The sequence below is a fragment of the Mytilus trossulus genome, chromosome 11, assembly GCF_036588685.1.
Source record: "Mytilus trossulus isolate FHL-02 chromosome 11, PNRI_Mtr1.1.1.hap1, whole genome shotgun sequence".
Taxonomy (NCBI): Eukaryota; Metazoa; Mollusca; class Bivalvia; order Mytilida; family Mytilidae; genus Mytilus; species Mytilus trossulus.
Window position 1 is genome coordinate 21228929 of NC_086383.1, and position 20833 is coordinate 21249761.

At 31.8% G+C, this 20833-nt stretch overlaps 1 long non-coding RNA gene across 1 annotated transcript; it reads left to right on the forward strand.

Moving 5' to 3' along the window:
- The first annotated feature begins 965 nt into the window (after positions 1-965).
- Positions 966-7241, forward strand: LOC134689596 (uncharacterized). The gene is made up of 4 exons (XR_010101875.1): positions 966-1109; positions 3332-3578; positions 4850-5020; positions 6973-7241. It is a non-coding gene; the product is annotated as an uncharacterized LOC134689596 (long non-coding RNA).
- Positions 7242-20833: the final 13592 nt, after the last annotated feature.

The window sequence follows — 20833 nt, forward strand, 5'->3', positions numbered from 1 at the left end:
TTGTCTGTAATCCCAGGAATAACAATTACTTTGGGACTTCCAAACTAATCATTCGTACGTACTTATCGACAATCGTTGAACACACTGATATCAAGGGCTACAGTAAGTTAAGCATGCATCACAATCTTGTATATCACAGTAATGACATTTGCTCCAGAAGTTTCTTAATTCATGATTTGCATCATGAAATCCAGGGTATAACAATATAACATTGGAATAGTAAGGATATACTGAAGTATTTTCAATTTCAATATCAGTAATTAAAGGTTTTGATTCAAGTAAAAGTTAATTTAATTTAAACATATTTATTTATAGTGGATTGGGAAACAAGTTTTGCAACTTACATCAATCCCTTTCCACTTTGCGGGTTCGAGTGATGTCTTTTAGCGGCATTGGCTGCTCTTTTTCGTAATCTACAAGGGTGTCTTTTACGTGCAAGAGATATGACTCTCTCTTAACATAAGTCAGCCATTTATCGTCCCCTTCCGACGGACTATCATCGTTTTCTCAAGACTATACTCGCAAATGGTGTCAAGGGATAGTCAACAATTCAGTTCCTGAACTTTTCATCACGCAACGGAAATTGAACCAGGAACCTTTGTGTTACTAGTCCTATGCACTAGCCACTACACTTCGGCTTTTTACAAGTAAAGGTTATATTGTCCAATATTTTAATAGTGTTCTGATATGTACTGACACATATACCACAATTGTCGCAGATATGAAAACAAGTAAACATGGTAAATCACAAAATGTAAATTGTATTTCAGCTGAACAACACAGTGACTTTGAAATACGAATACATAATACTTCTGATTGGAGTAGTCAGTTTAGTCTTTGTTATAAGCAAATTGGACAGGCACCAACTGAATTGTATGTTAACTGTCCAGACCACCTATCAGGGAAATATTTGACAGTATATAAGAAAGATGATTATCGCCATTATCCTTTGGCATTATGTGAAGTGGAGGTCTACGGAATAGAAGTCATTAGAAATACAGCTAATATATATGAATCAAATTCAACTTCTCTTGGAACCATACATAGCGATCACAAAATAAAAGAAAATAATCTAAGTACCGGCTTTGATTTGCATGACCAAACAACAGGTATTATAACTAAAACAGAATTTTGATTCAACATCAAGATTTTTATGTTGTTACGCTTCTTCTAAGAAGCTTATTTCAATCACAGCCATTAAGTGTGTTTGAGGTTCTCATTTTACCAGGACTATATTTTTTTAAAAACTGATATTGGGTACGATGTCGATTGAGAATGGAAATGGGTAATATAAAAAAACAAACAAAAAAAAAACCCGACCAAAACGTAGATAATAGTTGAAGGCCACAGATATGTCTTAAATAGAGCGAGAAAATCCCGCAACCGAAGGTGGCCCTCAGCTGGCCCCAAATATAGCAAATGTTTTTGCCTCTTTTATTTTATCTTTCCTGAAAGCTATTCATACAAATGTGTTTAAAATTGTCATAAGAATTATATCAATGGATGTTTCTAAGGACCTTCAAGTATTAACGGCGAAGGCCGTTTGCTTATGTTTGTGAAATGAAGTCCGAATAGGCAAATTGGCAAATTACGTAAAAATAACTCTAATATTTTATAATGTAAATAAAAACCAAAATACCCTGTTAATATAAAACAGTAATCATAACTCGTGGATCTATTTCCGATTGTCAGGATATGAATTCAAATTATATATCAATTATTTTGTTAAAATTTAAGGTGACAATAGGTTAACTACGTCTTCAAAACACGACACTCAATTAACTGCCATAGTTGCACATCATATAAGACCGAGAGAAAAAAAGTAACGATTATACGTTACGGATGCGTAAAAAAGGGTAAAATCGTGACCAAACTTATGATTAATACACGTATTGGTTCAAGATTGGATAAACATCATTTTTCACCAGTCACTCGTTTCATATGACTTTAATGCTTGACGTATTGATTTAAAACACTAGTATCATTGAACCAGGGGTATGTCAAAGAACGTCTCGTCCTTTTTCTAAAACATAATTCATCGGCATATACCTTGTAGATTCAACGTGGTTTATTGTTCTTTCATTTGACTTGTTTCTATCATTGATTTGACTTTTACTGTTTGGTCTGTTTCCGTGATATTCATTTGACGTGGATCGGTCCTTATACATCCCGTCATTTTGTTTGTATTCTCTTTCAGTTTTGCTGGAGTGTTTTGCATGTGCGACTTTTTGTGTTTCTTTTGTTCATATAACGTGACTCTGTACTTTTAAAGATCCCGCCAGTGAGTTATTGTATTATAATATGTCATTATGTTATTGTTCCATTATAAGGCTGAAAATAATTTGAACGAAAAATTATTTTTCTCACGTAGGGATATTAACCATATGAGGAATCTTAAAAGTTCTTAAAAACTTATGGATAATTTAAAATCTCGGTCATTTTCTGAAATTTATTTTAACAGAATTTTTATTTTTTAACCCTGTAAACCATCATTCCCCAACTTAAAAAAAAACACTGAGCGGCAAAATTATTTAAAAATTGTCCCTATGTGACGTTAACCTTTTTTGGCGTCAAACACGCCAACCATTGCATGTGGTTTTCTATTTAATAGATGCGTGTTGTGCTTTTTCACGCTACTTCGAAGACCTGTTGGTGACCTTTTCTTGTTGTGTGGTCGGGTTGTTGTCTCTTTGACACATTCCTTATTTACATTCTCAATTTTATTTCTGTGTTTTTGTTTGATATTTGTTTGTTTTGAGAAAGTGACACGTTGATGTCTGCTGCGCAACTATTTTACCTTTTGCTACTCTTTTGTTCGCACATGCGACTATCGTACAAGTGAGAGGTCTAGTGCTATAAAACCAGGTCCAATCCACCGTTTTCTACATTTGAAAATGCTTGTACAAAGTCAGGACTATGGCAGTTGTTGTCCATTCGTTTGATGTGTTTTATCAGTTGATTTTGCTGTTTGATTAGGGACTTTCAGTTTTGAATTTTCTTCGGAGTTCAGTATTTTTGTGATTTTACTTTTTTCTCTTAAAAAGACAATGTGCTGATCTATTTATCCCTTATTATTTTTGCATATATTGTTGATATTATATTTAGGTCACAAATCCATATTGGCTGTAACCCGACCGATAGTTTATCCTTGCCGACTTTAATTTTTATGGTGTCGATAGCATAAAACAACCCTACTTTCACACCCTGATTTGGACGGAGCTGTTAATTGAAGCACTTAATTTGCTGTGTGGTCCATATCTCCAATTTTGTCTTATTTTAATCAGTCTCAATTACTTATATTGAACATTATTAATGCTATTGATATTTTCAGATTATACTCAGTGGATATTTAAGGAACTGTTTCCCCCTAAACAATTGAATCCATCGAGGACACCATTCTATCTTTTCATACAGCCATCGACCTCATTGATGGAATGTTCAATAATATGTACAGGTGACCCTAAATGTAGAGCGGTTTTTATTTACGAAAAAAAACACATGTTTTGGATTATCCCCATTAACGCCAAACTCAAAACTGATTTCAACAGTACGGGTATTCATCAAACAACCACAAGACGGTATGTATACTTTTTCAATCCGGCAAATCGTTTAAGGTTTAAAAATAAATTAAAATGGAAATTGACACGACCAATTGGTACAATTACGACTATCTTCCTGTCATATATAACGTATATATTAACAATCCCCTAGTGAAGAACTTGCCTGATTTAACGTTCTTGCAAATTTTTAGAGCAAAATACCTTTAATGTGCATCCACATTGTCAATTTTTGGCAAATTGAATTGATAAAATTTGATAAACTAAAAACTTTTCATAGCGCCGTCTACATTTGAAATCAGTGACAAATCACAAATGCTGGTTAATATTTTTATTTATTCTTATGCTTATAATGTGGTGGAAAACATTCATCCTGCGCATGACATTTTTATTGATTCGTGCGCCAATGAGAACTCTTATTGAGAAAAAAACGCGTTGCGTACAAAATTATAAGCCTTAACTGTGTTGAGTTTTATATAAAATAATGAACACAGGCTTTATCTATCTCTTTTATATACATAAAATTAAGCATAGAAATTGAACATGTCGGATGCCAGTTGACATTATCCACCGAACTTTGACTTAGAATAAATGGATAGACTTCCATACAAATTGATCCATTTGCATCAATCTATTTCTTTATTCACCTGATCATAATGACACTGGCTTTGTTTAGTAATTATGTTTATCCACAAACATTTTACACATGTTATAACCGATAGCTGTCTATGACATGTAATATAATACACTTTTTATCTGTAAATTGATATTCGACTTTGATCATTTCTATTGAATGTAAACCTAAAACAAGTGTTTTGGACCAATGCAACTGTTGTTTACAATTATACTGTTTATAAAACTTTGATCTTATTCGAACTTTTTAGGTTTTCAACTACCAGACATGTAGTAACTTATTAAGATTCGGCATATATATATATGGCAATTCGGTTTTCATTATTATTAAATGTCGTTATTGATTTGACCTCCTAATTGATTTGTGTTCAAATGTAAATTTGTATTGAAAATAAACACGAGTGTCGTGTACAGAATTATACGCATGGTATCTTTGCTGAATTTGGAATAGTAACATGATGAACAAAGGCTGTCTGTTTTATACACATAAAATTATAGCAAAAATTGCAATGCGAGTTTACATTTATCCACCAAACTTGACATAGACTTACTGCCAAGCCGGCCTTCCATACAAATTGATGACAATCGATGTATATATGTAAAGCGAGCTATGCATTGTGGTTAGTACAGATGATAATTTAATATGATTTGTTTTACAGAATGTAATGGTTGGGACTTTGTTTATTATAACGGGCTATGCATGCTGTTTAGTACTATTGATTTGGATTGGTATGAAGCAAAAACATATTGTGAAAACAAGAATAGCCACTTACTGGTCCTAGATTCTGAACAAAAGGTCAACGAAACCAAAGAGTTCTTAAAAACTTACTGTAAGTTTGGATAATTGCTTATATCAATTGATTTAGGTACAAGTTATTTTACAATGATGCACTTTAACCTTACCTACCAGATGCAATTTTTTAAGGTCCATCCAGCATCTTAATTTTTAATTTTAATTCAATTATGCCGAAGAGCCGCCAAGTATGTTTTTCTCATCACATTTTTTTATCACATTTTTTTATCACTTGGCCACAATCATCATAAGGGTATCTATTTTTAAAAATGTGCCCGATACCGCGCCTGTCAACCAACATGGCCAAAATGGTTGAAAATTGAACATAAGTGTGAAACGCAAATTTTGGGTTTTATCTCTGAAACAAAAGCATTTAGAGAAAACTGGCATGGGATAAAATGAAATGTTCTTCTTTAAGGTTATTATCTTGAATACTGTTATGGATAGAGATAAACTGTAATAAGCAATAATGTTCAGCAAAGTAGGATCTAATAATAGCTCAACACGACCAAAATGTTTAATTGACCTCTTAAAAGAAAATTGTTTAATTTAATTTTTTTTTTATGTCGCCGTTGTTGTTATCTTTTACAAAAGTCTTCTCCTCTGAAAATTATGAGACAAATTTAACCAAACTTGGCAAAACTCATTATTAAGGTATCTTGTTTAAAAACTGTGTCCTTTGGCCCCACCATCCGACCAACAAGGTCGACATGACTAGAAATATAATATAGAGGAAAACTACAGATATTTGCTGAAAAGGAGGGACGAAAGATACCAAAGGGACAGTCAAACCCATAAAACGAAAATAAACTGACAACGCCATGTCTAAAAATGAAAAAGACTAACAGACAAAAAATAGACATGACACAACATAGAAAAGTAAAGAATAAGTAACACGAACCAAACCAAAAACTAAGGTTGATCGCAGATGCTCCGGAAGGGTACGCAGATCCTGATCAACATGTGGCACCCGTCGTGTTGCTCATGTTATTACAAATCCGGTAAACTTTCTAATTCGATAGGTCACATTCATGAAAGGGAAGGGGATTGTAATTACGACGTAAGGAACATATCCGATACCATTTGTGAAACGGTTATTCAATAACGGTCAACCAACTCGTGGTGGCGTTTGCAACTTAAGAATTAAGAGCAAATCTGATTTTACATAAAAATGTTCATCAGGTTTCGATCTACTTAGTACCCAAAAACAATGTAACAAGTCAGATAACCCGTTTTCTAGGTTGCTGTCCTGAGTTTGGTAATTTTTAAGAAAATTTTGCAGTTTTTTGTTATTTTGTAAATACTTTCAGATAAACTGTTTATAGCAATAATATTCAGCAAAATAAGATTTACAAATGTCACCATTACCAAAATCGCCAATTGACATCTTGTATGAGTTTTTGTCCTTTAAAGGCATTTTCTGCAATTTTTTTGTTTTTTTTTCAAAAATCTTTTGTCTCTTACTTAACTGCTTGGCCAAATTAAATAATTAACAAAACCACAGTAAATACAGATGAGCGACACAGGTTCTTGAGAGCCTCTAGTTGTAATTATTCACCATATAATTATTCCATAGATCGAGAATCGACGAATCGAGAAAACTAGCAGCCTTATTTATGTACAAAAAATTAACGAAAAACAAATATGTAACACATAAACAAACGACAATCACTGAATTACAGGCTCTTTTCTTAAATGTTTATAACATACTAAATGTATGTTCATATTAAAATTGATAGAAAACCAAAAATTGGGAATTTTGGAAATACAGGAGGAGGGATAAAAAAAAAGTTCTAAATTCTGTCCCCAATAACCTGATACTTTTGCTGAAATTCTCCAGTCATTCAGAATTTTAAAAAAAATCTTCCATCAACACTTTACATACTTTAAACTACGCTCTGTATGCCTGCGATTTTGCGGGTGTGTTCTAGTAACAGTTTATACTAAGAACTTATGTTGAATGGAATAAAAACATTTCTTTTATTTTAGATCACGATTTACGCTCACTTTACGTTGGAGCATCCGACGAGACAAAGGAAGGAGAATGGAAATGGGTCACCAAAACAACGATATCTGGTTATTTTAATTTCCAGCCAGGCCAACCTAACAACATTGATTCCAATCATCCTAATAAAGTAGCAAATTGTGGGGCTGTTATGTCTAAAGGTGAATTAGACTTATACGATGTGTACTGTTACGGGAAGAGACAATTTATTTGTGAAATGTAATTAAAGTCAACCTGACGTTTTCAAATGATAATCATATACAAAGCATCTGTTAATTTTCTGATTGATCATCGGTAATTGTCTTGAATTTTCTTTCTTCTCCCCTAAACGCCAGATTAAGGGACGACATAAACAAATCAATAAAAGGTAAAAAGAAAAACACAAAAAAAAACCTTAAATCAAATAGTTGATATGGAGGGGGAGGGGGGGGGTCAAAATTGTTGCAAGTCTTGTTTAATTGACATCAATTTTATGTATATTCTTATTGGTCAATGAATTTTTCCGAAATAAGGTTAAGAGGAGGGGTAAGGGGTTAGTGAAAAAACCGTATGAAATTTATTTTGTTATTTATTGCTTTATCCTATATTGAGTTTTTGATGTCGTCCCTAATAACTCCAATCGTTTTCCTTTGGACACATGGAGGAGTACAGATTAGAAGTATTCATGACGTTTAATTTAATGTCTCATACCGTTAATCATGAAGCAATAAATGAAGTCTCCTTATCACCATTATGATATAGCCATCGATTGATACAGGAGTGTCAGTGTCAGCTCAGTAGTCAGTACTTCGGTACTGACATGATATAACAATTTTTTCTAAAATTGTCTGTTTATACATTTCAAAAGTATTAAGAAACTAAAGTTTCAACTCCCTCAGGCAACGTTGACTTTAGATGAATTTGGCTATCAATATTTAGTATTTTTGTCATATAGCTCTTCAACGGTTTTGTTACTTATACATCCTCGGATTTTAAATGTTTGGCTTTGAGCGTTCCCGATGAAGGTAAATCCAGAACAGCACTTCGGACGCATTGAAATTATTCAACGTGTTGTTTTCAACTTTTTCAACTTTTTTAATTTCCATAATTGTCGATTGATATCGAGAAGTAGTTAGCGATATCTAATAGCATTGTCATATCGGCGGGAGGTTTGGCTTTTCAGAAAACAAGGTTCAACCCAGCTTTACTATTCTTAAGATGTCATATAGCAAGTCAGGAATATGTCTGTTGTTATCAAAAAGTTTGTTGCTATGTATGTTGCATTTGCGTATGTATTTGATGCACTTCAGTGTTCCTTTCTTTCTGTTATTTTCCTCTTATAGTTGATGTGTTTCCCTCAGTTTTAGTTTGTAACCCGGATATGTTTTCTCTCTTTCGAATTTTTGCTTATTGAACAGCGGTATTCTAATAATGCAAGCTTTTGTCACTTTTGGTTTATCTGATTTCATCTCGTTGATGTTGAGATTCCTAGTTTACTTGTTCCCCAATTTGATGTATTGTTGATTTGGTCAATTCCGTGTGTTTCTTTATGTCATTAGGTTGCCTATACCTTTACGAAATATGTTTCTTGATATCTGAATATATCAAAATTGTACGGAGTCCGTTCATCGTTAATTAGGTTAAATTTGTTATTATAGTTGTCAACACAGTATTATTTTATTCGAATGCGGTAGCACCGAATGAGACTTATTAACGAATGTGTGCTGATACGAACAATATGACGGATGCCAAAGTATGAAGCAATGTCTGCTTACTTTTCCCCAATATTTACGATCACGTCTGATTTGAGTTGTGTTTTCTATTAAGGGTTTTGTAGGCTGTTGTTTCGCTTTGGTCTTTTTCTGTGTTTGCCTTAGCGTGGTCAGTATTATCTGGTGTGTGATAAAAGTTCAAATATTTATTCAAAGACGTATACTAAATGTACATGTTGATGCACGTTGTTCATATCAACTGGTGTTTTATTTTTCGTTTACAATATTAACAATGTATTTTCTTATTGCATCGTTATAAGTTGTTGTGTTCTTATGTTCGTATGTTCTCATGTAGATCATATTGTACCTATTTACAAAGTTTTTCATTGGTACCGATGTTGCAATGTATATATATCTTGAATATGTATAAATGAAAACTGGAAAAGGAGAACATGTTATAAGACCCATATTTTGTTTAAAAAATAGAGGTTACTTAAAAGATAACATGCACGATCTTCAATATGCCATACATTATCTAATGTAAAAGGAGTTTACAAAATCAATAACACAACATTAGTTTAGAACATAATAAAATGAGGTACCTACGACGAAATAAAATTGTATAAGTCTTGAAGTATTTTTTGCACATTTTGAATAGGGGGAAAATGTATGTTAAATTTTTATTTGATAGGAACATGTAAATAGATGTGTAACAAAGCTTTTTATAAATTGTTTCCTGTTATTTTGCTGTTGCCGAAATTTTAAGGAAGTTCGCTACTCAGTTTCAAATTAAGTCGCTTTTAAAAACACTACTATACATTGAAAGGTGATTAATTAAGGAATCAAAAGGGCAAACAAAATATATAGGTCCATGTGCTTGTTTTCTAGATATAAGCCAATGAAATTTTGGCGGGAAAATGTTCTCTCTTCACTTTTCATAGCTTTATCATAAACAAGTATAAGTTCTCAAAAACTATTACAAAATAATAATTAAAATTTTGTGTGACTTTTACAGATGGCTTATCATAATACATGTAAAAGATTTCTAAAAAAATGGGGGTCAATGGGCAAATTTTGTTTAAGGCATTCAAATGGATAAAACTAGAGGATTCCGAAAATCAAACAAAAAGTCCCAAACATGACAAGCGAACATCCTTAACACAGTTTCAGTGGATTGACATCTTCAGAAAACCAATATTTAGACTGCAATGTCGTGAGATGAGTGTGACGTTATACGAGATATTATCCATTTCTTTATAAGATTAGAATGCCAAGGTATTTCTCAAGAAATAATGGACGCGTATCCCCCTAAACTGGCAAGAAATTTAAATACATGAGCTATCTATAAACTATGAGCAGGCTTCTAATAATACAGAGATGGACGTTATGCGCACATAAAACAAAATGCACTTGTTGTTTAAAGCTCTGTTTTGGACGATAATTAATGCGTAGTTCTGTAGATTTTTCTTTTTATGTTAAAGCACCTGAAATCATACAAGATCGTGGTATTTTAAGTCGTCTTTTCTTAACTCATAATAAATGCAGCGAACCCAATAGTAAATGATTTTGATAGATAAAAAAAATAATAAAAAGTAGTAAAAGAATACTTGAAGTTACTGAAAGGTTATCAAAACCCATAAATACTAATTAATTAACTATGTTTTTTAGACTCAAGTATCAATCAGTGCACAAACATCAGATGCAAGGTAAAGAAAAACAAAATACGTGCAAAATTGTGCTATGTCAAAGTTTTAAAATCAATATCGTCAGGATTTAAGCTTATGAGTATTCATAAATGTATATACATATCAATATATATTAAGTAATCTTTGATTGATCAAAAAAAAATATAAAACTTAATTCTAATAAAAAAACAATATTGCAGATTTTGATACAGTATTAATCATGCCAATGTCGACCCAAACGACAACGCTGCCTTGGTGCCAATGCAATTTCCTTTTATTTTTTTATTTTTACCTTCATTTGAATCTTCTTAATCTTTAGATGAGCCTTGAAAATCAACTAATAATACTTCGTATTCATTAGGATAACGGTTGATGGTCCACAAAGAACTTTCACTGCCTTCCAAGAGACGTTTCTCTGGTAGATTATGTTGAACAATTTATTTTCTTATTCCTTAATACTTTATACATGATAACTTGACGGATGACCTCAGTTTTGGTCACTTGTATTAAAAGGACTATAGAATTATAGATGTGTTATGTGTTTGTACAAGTTATGTTTTATATTAAATAAAATTTATTACATTGTCTCCGTCCTTTGCATTATTTATAGTCAAGAGTTTGGTCTGGTCTTTTGAAAACACTAAAATAACACAATAACCGAAATCTGAGGAAAATTCAAAACGGAATTCCATAACCAAGGTGTCAGAACACGAATTACTCCCTCCGTAGAAAGGTCATACATGTACATATCAGGATATCCCTGGTTTCTATGAACTTAAAGTAATTATAGATTATCGTTGGTTATCTCAACGAGATTGCTTTTCTCGCTTGAGCTGGTACAGCGAAAGTGAGAAAAGGAATCGAGTTGAGATGACCAATGATAATCTGTTTACCGCTATTTTACATATGACGACGTTGTCAATTTCAATATCAATTTCGTTAACAACGCCACGTGGCCTCCTTAGTTTCTAGCGATAATTTGTCCATATCAAGCGAGAAGCATGATATGAAAATTATCACAAAAAAGATCAAAGGAAAAATGCACAAAATAGCGATAAATCATTATTATCTAACTAATTTGAAATTATTTCTGTGTTTTGAGTGATTTTTGTTTGTTTGTACTGTATTCTGACACGTTGTTTAGTCTCTTTAGCATTACCAAGCAGGAGGTTTGGCTAGCCATTTAGGTTAAAACCACCATTTATTTCTTAAAATGGCTTGTGCCAAGTCAAGACTCTGGGAGTTGGTATGATATTCAGCTTGAAACTTTTTCTTAGTATGATATCATGTTTTGCCGTGATGTTTATACGCCAAAATCGGTCATGACATTACGTGGAAATTGATTTCATTTGAATATTTTACATTTTCGAATCCTTGATGCATTTTCTTCTTTTTGTTACGCATTAAGAAGAAAATATTAGTTATGTCACTATTTGTTTTAAATCTCAATTCACATAGAGCTACTGTATTCTGTACATATGTATCGCACATGAATTGAGTATTGTTGAAGGTTACACAAGTATTTTGGCAGCATGATCTATCGAAGTGTAAACTAAGGGAAATATTATAACAGACAAATTCGAATCCGGTATATGTAGATATGCAAGTCCTATAATCATGATATATGAATATTTAAAACTCAATTCAATTTACTCGCATTTATCGAAACCGATGAACGAACTCTGGTTCAAAGTCATGATTATTTAAAATTTAACTTTACACTAGTTCACTCTATTATTTAGCAAAATGTTCGAATCCACACAGCTATGCAGGAAATATTATAAGGGTTATTGCATGAATATTGGGAAATATTGTCCCGAGTAGGACTACGAGGGACAATATTTCTCAATATTTATGCAATATCCCTTTTGTATAGCAATATAATATTTGAAAGTAAAAATTGGGTTAAACTAAGATTTTATCGTTGATCACGTGATGAATTTTTAAGATTTATTGCACTAGTGCAATAATAGAATTTATTGCACGCTAACATTTGGTTACTTTCTGTTGGAAATATTATATTGCTATACAATAATATTTGATATAAGGTGCATATTGGTTTTCGTCACTCACATCCGACTGCATGTAAATATATGCAGAGAAGTTACTTATGTTTATAACATTTTTCGTGATACCATTTATTATAAACGTTTAGTATTATTCTGGTCATCTTTATTCCAGAGGCTTCTCATTGCATTTTGTATGGTCGGGCTATACTCTTTATAACCTTTATTCCAACATCTGTTATATGGATGTTTTCTTAAATAGAAATGATTGAATGGTGTGGCTAGCATTACTTAATACATTTTGCCATCAGTTTGGCGTAACATTATTAACAGTATCTGCATTTATTTATAGCTTTGAAATTAAAGAAATGTATTCTTTATTGTACAGCTACAGTTTCATTACTATTAATGGCGTACTTTAATGATACTGCGATTCCGCAAATTCTTTAATCGTTTTTATAAGGTAATGTTATAGATAGTTTTAGCTGTACATAATAAATTCAATTCTACAACATAGTTTGGCTGTTATTTATTAATCCAACAGTTTCACTTAGTTTGACTGTACTTTATAATTGGCTTTACTTTTTTAACTCTGGTTTCCAAAGACTTGTGCGGCTTGATAATTCAATTTGTTTTATTATCAACCTTAACATGTTGTCGTACTTACACTGTTCGATGCGCATGTGTTGATAAAAATAACAGTTCTTATTATCCTGCTGTATTAACGATGTGTGTCAAGGTTGTATAAATAATTCAGTAGAGCTACTTTTAAAATGATGCAATGGGGTACAACAGAGGTAGCTTTATTTGAAATTAAATCGTTTAGATCAACCACTTCGTGATGAACAAATTAACGAAGGGATGATTTTACCTTCACAATTTGTTAATCTTGGTTTTAGCTTCCTTGTGAGCAGCAATCTTCTACTAAGGATTATAGAGACAGAGGACTATTACGTTTCGATTAATCAGTCATGTAAATTCGTTTCAATACCCTTTAACATGACTTCATTGGTTAATAGGTCTTAACTTACAAAATATAACGACGCAAACTTGTTAATCAGAAAATATATTGTGTTTATTTTCAGATTGCAAATATTAATTTCCTGTTTTATGCTTTTTTTGTAACATTCCGGTAAATGATAAAATGGGTTAGGACTCGAAAAAACGTTAGTTGTATGGAATCTAAATAATGCGATATTAAAAGTGTTTTTTGTTCGGTCTATAACACCATCTGCTAGAATTGATTTTGCCATATAGTTAGTCTGAACATCACTTGAAACATGTTTTTTGTTTATTCAAATGTTAATCATTTTTTATTCATTAACGCATACCGTGAATAAAACTTCTTTCTAATAATTTTCTTGTTGATAAATTATTGGTCGATTGAGAAGCTATGGGGGAAATATCGGACTGCAATATTTGCATATTTGTAACATTATACTTTCTAGCAGATTTTGGTAAGTAAATGTATATGTCCTAATATCAACGTAACTATGCTTGTAGTTTAATTTTGGGGGAATATAGACAAAACAACGAGTTACCTCCGCGTGTTTTACCTCTTTACTGCTGTGTATTTTACTTTATTTACCCTTCGATAGCAATACAAAGTTAGAAGTTTAGTTTCTCATTATGGACCCTGTGATTTTTTTAAATATGAAAGTTTTTGTACAATAAAATTGATTTTTAGATATTTAAAGAATAATGTAGCCTTCTTAGTAAGTTTATATGAACATTTAGATTATTTTTATTATGTTTTATAGGCCATTTATATGATTGACAGGCCGTATTTTCCTATCCGTACCGTCCATAGGTCCATAAAGTATTGTAGTGTTTATAAGCACAGATTTTGCGCTCGATCTTTTCAATTCAATTTTATGGAAAAACGAGCAGAAGTGCATATGATTGTTTTTGGACCACTTGATAGATTTAAACCTATAGATTCAGGAAAGTTATTACTGTAATTGATTGAAATTTTCCTTAAGACCAAATTTTGGACACTTTTGTGACATGTTCATCCCCCTTTTTTGCTATATTTTGTATCTAAGAAATGGAGATTGTTGCCATGGTTACACCAAAAAAGGTTTATATGTCACCCTTTTGACCATAAGACACCGAATATGGATGATTATCTTTCTATAAGTATATACATGCATAACACACATATAAAGCCTTCTTTGGTAGACAGGAGGGGAAAGAGGTGAGTGTCAATTTTAAGTTTTTTTCCTAACTGTGTATTGCTACCTTAGTTGTAAAGATGATAAGGTTGTATTTAATATACAATAATCTAACTGCTATTCTAACCGGATTTGCTTGAAATATATCAATTTCATGTGTTTTTTTTTTGTTTTTTTTTTTACAGCTTTAGTTTCTAGAACTTGTCCTTAATTGTTATTTTAAAGACATTTTAAGTAGGAAAAAGTACTTAATGTGACGATTACCGTTTTTACTAGTTTAAAAAATAGTTTAGACTTTAACTGACATGTAGTATACGGTATAAGATAAAAAACTTGAATATATATATATGCCAATATTAAACCTATATGGTTACTCGCTCATTAGTCTAAGAATAGTTTTAAGAGGGAAACTAATTACATAGTCATAAACAGTATATCAATATTATAATGTTGAACATTGTTGAAACATGTTTGAAATTGCTGAAAGCAAGTTTCATGTTCCTAAAAAATGAACATAACACTAAATACATTTAATCCTGCTTATACTAATAATGAACGACCGAAAGATTCCAAAAGGATATTCAAATTCATAAGTGGAAAATAAACTTAGACCGTTGGTTTTCCCGTTTGAATGGTTTTACACTAGTAATTTTGGGGCCCTTTATAGCTTGTTGTTCGGTGTGAGCCAAGGCTCCGTGTTGAAGGCCGTACTTTAACCTATAATGGTTTAATTTTTAAATTGTTTTTTGGATGGAGAGTTGTCTCATTGGCACTCACACCACATCTTCCTATATCTATTATAACGCCATTGTAAAAAAAAAGACTTAAAGACTTATAACAAAACATGTACACAAAACACAAAGTAAAAATATTGACACTGTGCAACACGAACCCCAATAAAAATCAGGGGGTTATTTCTGATGCTTTTGAATGATAATCATCATGTGGCAGCTGTCGTGTTGCTCATGTTAGTACGAATCCGGTGATAAGTATTATTTGGTAGGTCACATTAAGGAAAATATGACGAATTGTGGACACGACAATTAGAACTTATCGGTCTTCATTCACGGGGGCGGGGGGGGGGATAACTTACTATTATTGGGTAAACAGGGATGCGCCAAAAATATGGGTCTAATTTTGCGAGATTTCATATAAAATGACCCTCCTCTTTAATGACATCCTATATTAAAATGCATTTACGTTTGATAACTGTTTAATTGATTTGGGGTAGGATCTACTTATCGTATATAAATATGCTACATGTATTAAGAATCTTACATTATTAATGGTCAATTATTATATTAAATTAAATCAAAATTTGCACCAAACGATGTCAACTCATATATATCTGGTATATTTATGAATTATGAGCATGGGTCATTTTTTAAATATTGTATATAAGAATAGGTCATTCTTTCTTAAATATTTATATAACTATAGGTACTGAATTTCAGTGAATGTTACATTAAAATGGGTACTTTTTTGAGGCAAAAATGGCACACCCCTACCAAAAAAATATCGAAGTTACACCCCCATATCGTCATCTGTGAAACAGATATTCCATAACGGTCAAACAACTTGTGATAACTGTAGAATTTACTGATGAATTATTTCAATTTTTCCACTTGGAATTCCAATTTCTCCACTTTAAAACTTCCGTGTAAGCAGCAAATCCCTTTTCAAGGAAATCATGAGATGAAATGCAAGTCCTTGAATATCGCATTAACCTGGATATAGTAGCACAACATCGGACACACTGATACCGTATAATCAATAACATGAATAAAAAAATTACGGTTCAGGTATAATCATAAGCTGACTTCTTTTAAGAAATAAAAATTTTGCTGCAGTGAGTTTTTTATATATAATATACCTTTATTCTTTTCCAAAGTTATCATATATACATATATGTTTCATTTGTGGTAAAGAAATTTTCTTGATTTTCTAGTTTGTTTGCATCTACAAACGCTGTTTTTGCTAGGAGACCCATTAAATTAGGTTCAACCCTATATATTTATTTAATCCATAATTTGAAAGCATCATTAATAATTTCTTTTTAAAATAAATAAATATATATTTGCCTACAAGAAGGTAACACCTCCCGAAACGGAAGCTTATTTTTATAAGCTAGAGTTAGAAAAGAGGATAAGGTATCTGTGCATTGCTATGCGGGAGGGACAGAATACATTGTTTATTTCATAAAAAGTAAAATAACAAAAATAACAAACTACAAGCAAAATTTAAGACAGAAAGCCCCTATTCAAATTGCAAAATCAAACGCTAAAACACATAAAACGAATGGAAAACAACTGTCATAGTCCTAACTAGATACCGGCATGTTCTCATGTAGATATTCGTGAATGAAATATAAATAAAAACTGCTCCATTTGAACAAGTACTAACTGAAGGATAAAGTATAATTTTAACGTTAAATTATGATGATAACAACTGATATGTAATGCAAAGTATATTTATTCCTATCACACAATTGTCTTCAACATAAAAAAAAAGGAAATAACAAATCATGTTTAAGTATTTATTTCAGCTAAACGACACAGCGACTTTGAAATACGGATACATAATACATCTGATTGGAGTATTCAGTATAATCTTTGCTATGAACAAATTGGACAGGCACCTACTGAATTGTATGTTAACTGTACAGACAACCTATCAGGGAAATATTTGACAGTATATAAAAAAGATGATTATCACCATTATCCTTTGACATTATGTGAAGTGGAGGTCTATGGAACTGAAATTACTGGAAATACAGTTAATACAAATATATCAAAGCCAAAAACTCTTGGAATGCCAAGTGGAGATAACAGAATACATGAATCAAGGTCGAAAACTCTTGGAACTACAATTGCAGATTACATCACACATGACAGCAATTTCAATAATAGGCTTCTCTACAACCTTGTTATAAAGATTATCTGTCCAAAACTTTTAAAATCTCATAGCTATTTAATTAAAAATCCAATAAAAAACTTTGGCCTAAAATGATTTACCTTTACAAATTGTGATAACAAGTAAGAGTTGTCTCATTGACGATCATACGACATTTGTTTTTATCTAAAGACGGTCTAAATGCGACTCAAAGTTACGGAATTGATACCTTGGTGTTGGTTGATAGTTTTTTTAAATCTATAAATTAATTAAGTGGATGTAAGGATAAAAAAGCCCTCTTGTTTTTAATGTTAGTAAATCGTGATTGACCATTACTATTTCCTCAATAAGAAGTGAGTTGAACCCGGTCTTTGCAAGTTGAAGTTGAAGGGCATTGTGCCAAATACGGCTAATGTAATCTTAAGAAAGGCGGGTAGAACCGCAATTTTCTTTTGTTTCCTAACGAGTCTATATAATTTATACTTTCCTACGCTAAAATAATATCCAAATTGAGATTTTATTCCGCAATTTAACATTGAACGTAAACGAATGTTTTCTTGATATAATTAGTTTGAATGATACATTTATATTTTTCTACTCATAGGGAATGTGAACACTTGTATATGCAAGTGCACAAACAGTTACAATCTACAACAAACATTTAACAGTTCTAAAGAAGAAAGACAGTTACGGTTAACTGAAAAAATCGAAAGTCTAAAAAAAGAACTGAGAATTGACCAATCAAAACTATCCAGGACGATAAGGAAGACATGTTGTGCAGCAGATGAACGCAGATCCTCTCAAAATCTCGGAATCTTTGGCATAATTATACTTGTATCTGTTACGTGTTGCATTATATTGAGTGACTTACTTGACGTAATAAGATATTTAAATAGACATCATTCTTTTCGACAAAAAAACACAAAGGGTTAATGGTAATATGTTCAAGGAGACAGATTAATATAAGCAATTGTTGCTTTTTTTGGATCCTTATTGTGAATATGTGTTTATAATTTATACTTGTATTTATCGTAATAAAAAAATATTGTTTACACTAATGGTAATATGTGTTATTATTTAAATCTAAAAAATGAATTTATTTGAGAAGAAGATCAATCAAGAAATAGCAATGTTACTAAGATTTGGTTATTTTCTTGGTATTGTGTATTGTTATTAATTGATGTACGTGATGTTTAGCGATTGTACTGGTCTCCCTAGTTCTGTAAGATTATCCTTATCTTAGACATTTTTAACAAACCATTATTATATTATATAACAATTATCATAAGAAGTGAACGCTTTAGCAACATCAAGTTTTCGTGTGTTGCTAAATAACATATGTTGCTGAAACAAGGACCATCATTGTATTTGCTGTTCAAAATTGTATAAGCTGGTCAAAACCGATCGAACCTTTTCGATCTTCTAAAATCCGATAGTTCATTGAATCTGCAAATTTACAAATGATAACGTATTCAATACTGTGTAATTTATACTGAGAGTTGATTCACATAGCTGAAGATGCGTGCTTATCGAGAAGGCTTACCCTTCCACTGTGAAGACTGTCACTTTTGTTTCTGTTTATGCAATTATCTTATGTTTTGTTTTTCTGACTAAGTTTGCTTATATCTAACTTTTTTTTATCTTATTAAAAATTGGTAAACAACATTTGATTTTAATCAGCTTGTTAACTTTATAAACCTCTCCCGTACCAACACAAACTGAAGTAATATTTTGTTTGTATTTTTTATGATTTTTTATGTTCACATATGGTTTGGTTGCCCTTTTATTTTATGTAATTGATCAAACAAATAATCTATGGTCTGACTGTGTTTTGTTTAGTTTTTTTGTTTTCGCGTATAGAACGGTTAAAAATAAATTGTGAATGTAAAAAAAAACTTTAAACCAACTTAAATAATTTTGTGATTGGATCAAATTTGTGTAGATTCATTGAGTCGGATCGTTCACTTGTAAACTTTAATTTTAAGGTCAAAAAAGAAGATTGTGAATTTCATTCACTATAGGAATGACTGTAATAGTTTTTATGTCTATGAAGAAATAATATCAAAAAAATGTGGTGCACACTAAATAACTGGCGTAGCGGGTATTTTCAAGTGTACACCACATTTTTTTATGTTGTTTCGAATAGACAGAAAGAAAATTACAGCCATTTCTTATAATTCAATTCTAAATTTCATTTTAAACCAGAGTAAACCACGAACAAAACGTTGATCACGTCACGGTCTCATAACAAATATATGTATATGAGCTGATTAACAAAATTACATCAGCCAATCAGAAGACGCGTTACATCCAAAATCAAACTATTGTTCAACAATTGGGATACTCATTTTAAAATCTGATAAAGGAATGTATGAGAAAACTAAGGGATTTAAGGGGGTAGACCTGGTCTGGTATATGGGAAACATTTCTTACACATGTATTGGACGTCATTAGTGCGTTTTAACATAGCAGTAATTTAAACAATGATCAAACATTTATCTTGTTTTCTTTTGGCTGTGAGAATCATGCAGACAGATCCAGTAAGCCTTACATGTTTGACACCACCAAACATTAAACTAAAGAATATATTTTTTTAATGATGTGGATGAAAAGGTAGAAAGTTACCATTCATGCATGGAATGCTTAACAAAACACCAGTGAACTGAGGCCGTGTTCACATTGACCTAAACTCGGCGTTGTGTTAGTGTAACTCACACATAAACTAAACATCATTACGTTCTCATTGATAATACTCAATGTTAACATGTAGTGTATCACGTAAATCATGTTTTGTCTACATGCAGTCGATAGTCGATGTAGGCTTTGTGTAGGTTAAGTGTACACTAAACTAGGCATTCAGAACTTTAATTTTCCATGTATATTTAAAAAAAAATATAAAATTGATACTAATAACACTTATTATTAAAGTTCTTTGAAGAAATATTTGTCTAAACTTGATATATTTATTTGTTATAATTTTTTTCCCTAGCCTTATTAACCCCTTATCAAAACAAACAAGACTCATCCATCATCATTGCCGAACACATAATTCATTTGAAAAGGTCTTCCCGAATCGACTGGACGTACACACTGACAGAAATTTTTGCCACTGGTCTTTACTCAATCAACGATTCACTCATAAATGCATTTCTGAAAAAGGGTGAGGCTAATTGTTTGTTTGTGCAGTATCTCAAGTCCGTTAAAATACAGTTAGTAAAACCATAACCCCCTCCTTTTGCTAAAGCAGCAACCATTTGATGTTCGAGGGGGGGGGGGGGGGGGGGCTATGGATTTTGGATTTGTTTGGAAAAAAAAGTTTGTTCCAATTTTTGGAGAAAATATAATTTGTTTTTGACCCTGAGAAAAAAAAAATGTTTGTTTCACCCTGAGCTGCCAC